This window comes from Rhinopithecus roxellana, chromosome 13 (genome assembly GCF_007565055.1).
Source record: "Rhinopithecus roxellana isolate Shanxi Qingling chromosome 13, ASM756505v1, whole genome shotgun sequence".
NCBI lineage: Eukaryota > Metazoa > Chordata > Mammalia > Primates > Cercopithecidae > Rhinopithecus > Rhinopithecus roxellana.
This window is the reverse complement of record NC_044561.1, coordinates 54,430,143-54,439,393: the sequence shown is the minus strand read 5'-3', so window position 1 is coordinate 54,439,393 and position 9,251 is coordinate 54,430,143. Positions and strand designations below refer to the sequence as shown.

The 9,251-nt window shown below is 40.1% G+C and overlaps 1 pseudogene; it reads left to right on the top strand.

The window, feature by feature from the left end:
• The first annotated feature begins 3,287 nt into the window (after positions 1-3,287).
• LOC104666615 lies at positions 3,288-4,401 on the top strand (annotated as a pseudogene).
• Positions 4,402-9,251: the final 4,850 nt, after the last annotated feature.

Sequence of the window (9,251 nt, the reverse complement as noted above, 5' to 3'; positions counted from 1 at the left end):
TTGTAGTTTTAATTCCTTATTTATGATATTATTCACAACTGAAATAAGCCAGGCATTTTCCTTTTATCCACTAGGTGGGAGTATTGTTGTATTTGAATATTTCGAGGTACTATAGTTAAATTTTTATCTTATCTTATTTATTTATTGAGGCTGGATCTTGTTCTGTTGCCGAGGCTGAAGTGCAGTGTGCTATCATGGTTCACTGAGTCCTTGACCTCCTGGGCTCAAGCATTTCCCCCGCCTTGGCCTCCCAAAGTGCTGGGATTACAGGTGTGAGCCACTGTGCTCAACTTTAGTTAAATTTTTCAAAGCTATAGAGATCAGCAAATTGTATTCATGTGGCAAAGTGTAGTTAATTAGGTGTAACTATTCACTGACCTGTTGGTAATTCTTAATATGTGGAAATTTCTGGATATTTTAGGAGTCCTGCAGTGTTTTTGTCTTGTGGATAAAAATTGATGACAAGGTAACAAAATTATGTATTTACTAAAAATGAAACAAATGTGTATTCCTCACTTTTTAGTAATATCTGACAGATAGTCTCTTCATCCAGACTTTCCTAGGGCTCTCTTTCAAGGCTGGCTCTGTGCGTATCAGCAGTTCTCTTACAGTCATGTGTTACCATTAGGAGTGTGAATGGAATCATGAACCCGGAGTAGCCACACGACTTCACAGGACCACAAACTGAACTGCATTCATGAAATTAAATTTTAAAATGGTGGAGTTAAACGCGTCTTATCTCTTCTGCTTTCTTTTTCACCTTTTTAGTTATTGAATCATTTACATCTTGCAGATTTAGAGTACTTACCCATTTATATTTTCTAGTTCCAGTTCATTTACTGTTTTTGGTAATGATTAGAAGTAGGGTAAGGAGATACTGTGTTCTGACTCCTTCTTGAGTAAACTTGGTTTCCTTAACATAATCAAGTTTTGGAAGTCTTGTGCATGGTGTGTATATATGAATATATCCTGAAGGCAGAAGTCTAGGCATTTCCCTTGTTGAAAAAAAGTTTGCATTCATTCAGAACTGTGTCTGCAGAGCCGTGAGGTAACATCGTATAACCTGGAATCTGGTCCTAGCTGGAGCTAGATCCTCTTCTTGTGCTGAGGGTCGTGTGGTAAGTAAGGAAGAGTAATCTTGGAAAAGCAGACCATGTTCCATCCCAGGCCACCCCTTACAGGCCAGGGGACTTTGGGCAGATGCCTTGAAGCTTCCTGAGCAACAGCTTTCTCAGCTGTAAAGTACAGATAATACTGGTGACAGTACTCCCTGGTGGTTACCTACTTCCCTTGGGGTCCGGGTTTTCATCTGCTTAATGAAGGAAATTCTCTGCTTTGCTGAATTGTGAGAATAAAGATACAAGAATGCTTTTGAAGAACCGTAAGGTGGTATTTCCATGTTGACACACCTTCATGTGCCCCACCTCAAAGACACTGACTGTGATGTGGTAAGAAAGGAGCGGGGAGCTGCTTTGGGGGCAGCCGGAGCTCTCATTCTTCATTCCTTCTTGTACTTCCTCTTGCTAACTTGAGAACCGTGGAGCTCGGCAGTGTCAAATGGCTAAGAGTGGAAGTAGTTGGGGGACAAGTTTTGCATCAGCAGTAATCCTGGGAGAACCCTGGAAGCAGATAACTCTGGGCATTGTAGTTATAATTTTGGTAAGGAAAGAATCATAATTGCTTCAGACTGCCCAGCAGTAAACATCTTCTTGTGATAAGAAGCAGGCAGCAGGTGCAGGAGTTGGCCATCATCGCAGCAGAGCCACGTTAGGGCCAGATACCAAGCCAGGTACGTGGTGCTTGCCCGTGGTCCCAGCTACCTGGGATGCTGGGGCAGGAGGATCGTTTGAGCCCAGGAGTTCCAGTGTAGCCTGAGCAGACGTCAGGCCTGGGTAGGTTTCCCATTCAAAGGAGAGTGCCTGAAGAAAACAAGCAATACGAAGGATAGAAACAGCATTAAAAATGCAGAAGAAGAGCATTCTTTTGAAAAATATGACTGTAGGAAATGGCTGTTTTTAAAAGTCAGGAACCCCTGCTTTTTCCAAAAGTAAGTAACGAGATGTATGAGAAGCAGCAGCTAGCTGAAAGGAAATTTTAAAGATACCATGGAAAAGATTTTAACAGGCAAAACTTCAACTTTAAAATTAAAATAAGTATTATATGATATTAAATAACAGAACAAATAGTATGTGATCTAAGTTGTATATATATTACATATATATAAAATAGTGTGTAATACAAAGCCATTATGTGGAGGACTAACTTGAGATGGTGTCCTAAGATGCAGGACAGAAATGGAGAGGTAACAGATGACACGGACAAGACAGTATATGTCCAGTGTATTAGAGCAGTCCACAGAGAACCAGTAGGATGTGTACAGTCATGCACCACATAAGGACGTATCAGTGGCAGACCGCATGTAAACAGGGGTCCCATAAGATCATAATGGAACTGAAAAATTCCTATCTCCTAGTCTGTGGTAGCCATCCTAAGGTCAGAGCTCATGTGTTATTTGTGTTGGTGCTGTTGCTGATGAAAACATGCCTACTGTGCTGCCAGTTATGTAAAGATCCAGCACATACAATTATGAACAGTACGTGATACTTACAATAAATGACTATGCCACTGGTTTATGTACATCCTATTTTTTGCTATTTTAGAGTGTATTCCTTCTACTGATAACAAAAAGTGAACTATAAAATAGGCTCAGGCAGGCCCTTCCGGAGGTATCCAGAAGAAGGCATTATCATCACAGAAGAAGGCATTATCATCACACAGCTACATGTGTGTTATTGTCCCTGAAGATCTTCCAGTGGGACAAGATATGGAGGCGGAAGACAGTGATATTGATGATTCTGACCCTGTGTAGGCCTAGGCTAATGTGTGTGCTGTGTCTTAGTTTTTAACAAAAAGCAAAAAACAAAACTTTTGATTGGAGAAAAGCTTATGGAATAAGGATATAAAGAAAAGTATTTCTGTACAGCTGTACAGTGTATTTGTGTTTTAAGCTAAGTTACTAGAAAAGAGTCAGAAAGGTAAAAAAAAATAAAAATTTAGAAAGCAGAAAAGTTACGGGAAGCTGAGGTTGACACCAGCAGAGGCAGCAGCTGGAGCAGCTACAGCCTGCGCCCTCTCCCACCTGCCCTGGGGTCTCTCCCTTCTTTCTCCTCCTCCATCACCTTTTCTCCTCCTCTTCCTTGCCTTTCTGCCCACCCCTATTGTTCCACCCCTTCCCCGCCCCTGCCTGCTCTCTTTTTTTCCCTCAGTCGCCTCCTGCCTGGAGTTCTTGGTTTTCATCTCCACTGGCCAAGGACTTGACCACTCCAAGTCCAGCTCCCCATAGCCCTGCTTTATATGGATGCTGGTATGAGTGAAGTTGGATTAAATGTCGTTCTCACCACCTGGCTACTTATGCATGGAAAGGAAGCTGGCAGTATCATCAGAAAGAAAGGAGAATCAGTTAAGATGCATGAGGAGAGTGGCGCATGTATCAGCATCTTAGAAGGGAGTTGTTCTGAGAGAATTATCACCTTGGCTGGACCCACTAGTGCCATCTTCAAAGCCAGATTGGAAGAGGATATCAGTAGCTGTGTGAACAATAGCACAGCTGCCAGTAGACCCCCTGCTCACCCTGATGCTGTCGATCCCTGCTAGTCAGTGTGGCTCATTGGAAAAGGTGGTTGCAAGATCAAGGCAATACGAGAGAGTACAGGGCTCAGGTCCAGGTGACAGGGTATATGCTCCCCAACACTGCTGACTGAGCCATCATTATTGGTGGCATTCCACAGCCCATCACTGAGTGTGCTGGACAGGTCTGTGTGGTCATGTTGGAGTCTCCCCCAAGCGCATGGCCATCCCATACTGGCCCAAGCTGTCCAGTTCTTCGGTCATCTTTGCGGGTGATCAGGACGGGTACAGCACAGGCAGCGACAGTGTGAGCTTTCTCCACACCACTTCCTCCATGTGCTTCAACTGTGACCTAGAGGGACCACTTCTAGAGTTGACCAAGCTGTACCAGTTGACAATGCAACAAACTAGTTTTTCCACAGTGGATGGCAACGCTGGGATTCAGTGCAGGTTTGGATGCATCTGCTCAGACCACTTCTCATAAACTCTCCATTCCAAATGATATTGGCTGCATAATCAGGTGTCAAGGCACCAGAATCAATGAGATCTATCAGATGTCTGGAGTGTAGATCAAAATTGTGAACCCAGTGGAAGGATCTACTGATAGGCAGGTTGCCATCACTGGATATGCTGCCAGCATTAGCCTGGCTCAATGGCTTATCAGTGTCAGGCTCTCCTTAGGATGAGTGGCATGGGGAACAGCTAGAACAATGCAGATTCACATACTATAACGCTGTTCACCACCACCCACCATCAATCTATAGTTTCTGAACAGGCAACCATGCCAGGTTTTAAATAGTTTGTAAATTTTTGGTTTTTACACACTATCATCCATTCCTTTATTTTTTATTTTTTAAAAAATGAGATGGAATCTCACTCCATTGCCCAGGCTGGTCTTGAACTGAGCTCAAATGATCCTCCCACTTTGGCCTCCCAAAGTGTTGGGATTATAGGCGTGAGCCACTGTGCCAGCCTGTCATCCACCCATTTTTTTAAATTAAGGTGTTTTAATTCCTTTCTCTGTTCCAGTGTTGATGCTGAGATTTTATTTAGCAATACAGGTTTCTCCCTGTTTTTGTAGTTGTTTGTTTTTTGAGACAGGGTCTTGCTCTGTCGCCCAGACTGGAGAACAGTGGGGCAAACATGGCTCACGGCAGCCTCGACCACTCAGGCTCAAGCAGTCGTCTCACCTCAGACCCCCAAGTAGCTGGGACCACAGATGCATACCACCGCACCCGGCTAATTTTTGAATTTTTCAGAGAGACAGGATTTCATTATGTTGTCCAGGGTGGTCTTAAACTCCTGAGCTGAAGCAATCCACCTACCTCAGCCTTCCGAAGTGCTGGTATTATAGGCGTGAACCACTGTGCCTGGCCCTCCCTGTTTTTGTTTTTGTTTTTTGGCTTATGAATTTTTCTGTTTATTATGAAAATGTGAGAGTGGGATGTTAATACATTTCAATTTAGTTCTGTAATAGGAATTTTTCAAAAAATTAAAAGGTGCATTGGAGCGTTTTCTTTGTGAATGGAAACTGGATGCCACAGTGAATAACAAAAAAAGGCTGCGAAGATTACTTTATTATTGGAGAACAAATTTTTAAAAAATAAATTTAGTGTAACCTGTGTACAGTATTGATAAAGTCTACAGTAGTGGACAGTAATGACCTAGGCCTTCACATTCACTCACTGACTCACCCAGAGCGACTTCTAGTCCTGCAAGCTGCATTTATGGTAAGTGTCCTATATAGGTGTGCCGGTTTTTGTCTTTTATACCTTATGTTTACTGTATCTTTTTTATGTTAGATATGTTTAAATATTCAAATATTCACCATTGTGTTGCGTTGCCTACAATATTCAGTACAGTAACATGCTGTACATGTTTATAGACTAGGTATGTAGTAGGCTGTAGAATCTAGATTTGTGTAAGTACACTATAATGTTTATACAATGACAGAATCATCTAGCGACACATTTTTCAGGATGTTAAGCAAAACATGATTGTATATCTGTCTATATAAATGTCAGGGAAATTGGCTTACCTGAAAGTCCCACAACAGGCTGTCTGCAAGCTGGAGACCTTGGGATGCTGGTAGTATGGCCCAGTGCAAGTCCAGAAGCCTCAGAACCAGGGAAGCTGATGGTGTAACTCTCAGTCCTAGGCCAAAGGCCTGAGGGCCTGGGGAAATTGGGGAGGGACACCAGTGTCAGTCTTGGAGTCCAAAGGCTGGAGAGCCTGGAGTTGTGATGTCCTGTTCAAGGGCAGAAGAAGGGTGACCCAGCTCCAGGAGAGAGAGAATTCACCATTTCTTCATCTTTTTCTACCTGGGCACCCAGTGGATGGTTGGTTCCTGCCCATATTGAGGGACAATCTTCCCACTCCACAGACTCATGCTAAACTCTACTGGAAACACCCTCACACAGACACCCAGAAATCATGCTTTACCAACTCTCTATGCATCCCTTTGGCAACCTGGTACTAAAATCAAGCAGGAATGGCTATACTTAGATAAAACAGACTTTATGCCAGAAGCAGCAAACAAACAGTTACTATATAATAGTAAAGAGATCAATCTAACGAGGAATTAACAACTAAATGTATGCACCCAACACTAGAGCACCTGGATTTATAAAGCAAATATTTCTAGATTTAAAAATAGAAGTAGACTCCAACACAATAATTGTTGGGGACTTCACCTCGGTCTCAGAATTAGATCATCTAGACAAAATTAACAAAAACCCATTGGATTTAAACTAGACTTTAGACCAAACGGATCTAACAGACATTTGTAGAACATTTTACCCAACAACTGCTGAATACACGTTTTTCTCATCAGCACATGGAACATTCTCCAGGATAGACCATGTATTAGGACGCAAAACAAGTCTTGACAAATTTTTAAAAATTGAAATAATATCAAGTTTCTTCTCAGACCACAGTGGAATAAAAATAGAAATAATAGGAACTTTGGAAACTATACAAATACATGGGAATTAAATAACATGCTCCTCCTGAATGATAAAAATTAATATGGAAATTAAATTATTGAAACAAATGAAAATAGAAACAACATACCAAGACCTATGGGACACAACAAAAGGAGCCCCAGGAGGGGGGAATTTGTAGCAATAAACAGCTACATCAAATGAGTAGATAGATTTCAAAGAAGCAATTAAATCATGCACCTCAAGGAACTAGGAAAGAACAAACCAAACCCAAAATTGTAGAAGGAAAGAAATAGTAAAGTTCAGAGCAAATCTAAATAAAATAGAGACTAAAAACATACAAAGGGTCAATGAAACAAAAAGTTGATTTTTCAAAAAGAAAAAATTGATAAACCCCTTGCTAGACTAACCAAGAAAAGACCCAGATAAAATGGGAAATGAAAAAGACATTACAACTGATATCACAGAAATATAAAAGATCATCAGAGACTATTACGAATAGCTATATACTACCAAACTAGAAAACCTAGAGGAAATGAATAAATTGGTGGAAACACAACTACCAAGATTCCAGAAGAAATAGAGAACCTGAACAGATCAGCAATGAGCAGTGTGATTAACTCAGTCATGAAAAGCCTCCCAAAAAAGAAAAGCCTGTGACTGGATGAATTCACTGCCAATTTGACCAACCACATAAGAATTAATACCAATTGTCCTCAAACTCTTGCAAAAAATCAAAGAAAAAATAACTCATTCTACAAGACCACCATTTCCCTGACACCAAACTAGACAAGGACACACGAAAATAGAGAACTACAGGCCAGTGTTTCTGATGAACCTAGACACAAAAATTTTCAAAAAGAACAAAAAACTAGCAAACAATTCAACAGGATGCCAAAAAGATAATACACCATGACCAGGTATAATTTATACCAAGGACACAAGGATGGTTTAACATACACAAATCAATAAACGTGATACATCACAACAGTAAATGAATGACAAAAACCGTATGATCATCTCGATAGATGCAGAAAAAGCATTTGATAAAATTCCAGATTCTTTTATGATAAAAAGCTCTCAACAGACTAGGTACAGAAGAAACATAACATAATAAAGGCTGTATATGACAAACCCACAGCTAACATCATACTGAGTGGGGAAAATCTGAAAGCATTTCCTCTAACAACTAGAGCAAGACAAGGAAGGATGCTCACTTTTACCACTTACTCAGTATAGTACTGGAAGTAGAGCCAGAGCAATCAGGCAAGAGAAAGGAATAAAAGGCATACAGATTTTTAAAAGAGGAAGTCAAATTGTCCCCCTTTGCAGATGACATCGTTTTAACATTTAGAGAAACCAGAAGACTCTACAAACAAACAAAATACACAGTTAAAGCTGATAAGCAAATTTGGTAAAGTTGCAGGATACAAAATGAACATACCAAAAGAGGGTTTTTATGCACCAAAAATGAACTAGCTGAGAGAGAAAGGAAGAAGGCAATCCCATTGACAACAGCTACAAAAAAATACCTAGGAATTAATTTAACCAAGGAGGTGAAAGACCTGTAGAAGGGAGATTATGAAACACCAATGAAAGAAATCGAAGAGGACACAAACAAGTGGTAAGACATCTCATACTCATAGATAAGAAAAATTAATATTGTTAAAATGACCATGTTGTCCAGGACAATATGCAGATCCAGTGCAATTCCTATCAAAATACTAATGCCATTTTTCACAGAGATAAAAAATCCTAAAATTTGTATGTAACCAAAAAAGAGCCAGAGTATGCACAGCAATCCTGAGCAAAAAGAACAAAGCTGGAGGCATCACACTACCTGACTTCAAAATATATAACAAGGCTATGGTAATCAAAACAGCATGATATTGGTATAAAAATAGACACATAGACCAATGGAGCCAAATAGAGAACCCAGAAATAAATTCACATATTTACAGCCAACTGAATTTTGACAAAGGCACCAAGAACATAAAATAGGGAAGGACACCTTCAATAAATGGTGCTGAGAAAATTAAATACCTATATGCAGAGGAATGAAACAAGGCCCCTCTCTCACTGTATACAAAAATCAACTCAATGGATTATAGACTTAAATATAAGACTTGAAACAATAAAACTAGAAGAAAATATAGGGGAAACACTTTAGGACGGTCTAGGCAGAGATTTTGTGGCTAAGACTTCAAAAGCATAGACTGCTGAAAAATAGACAAATGGGACTATATTAAACTAAAGTACTTCTGCACAGCAAAGGAAACAGTCAACAGAATGAAGAGACAACGTGTTGAATGGGAGAAAATATTGGCAAACTCTTCATCAGGTAAGAGACTAATATGCACGAAACTCAATAAAAAAAATCTTTTAAAAAGTGAGCCAAAAATGAGTAGACAATTCTCAAAAACAAAAAACAAAAAAAACCCACAAATGGCCAACAGGTTGTAAGAAATGCTCAGCGTCATTAAATATCAGGGAAATGCAAATCAAAACCACAAAGAGATATCCTCTCACCCCAGTTAGAATGACTGTTACTAAAAAGACAAAAAATAGCAGATGCTGGTGAGGATGTGGAGGAAAGGGAAGTCTTATACGTTGATGAGAATGTAAATTAATACAAACACTGGAAAAGTATGAAAGTTTCTCATAATAGAACTACTGTATGAT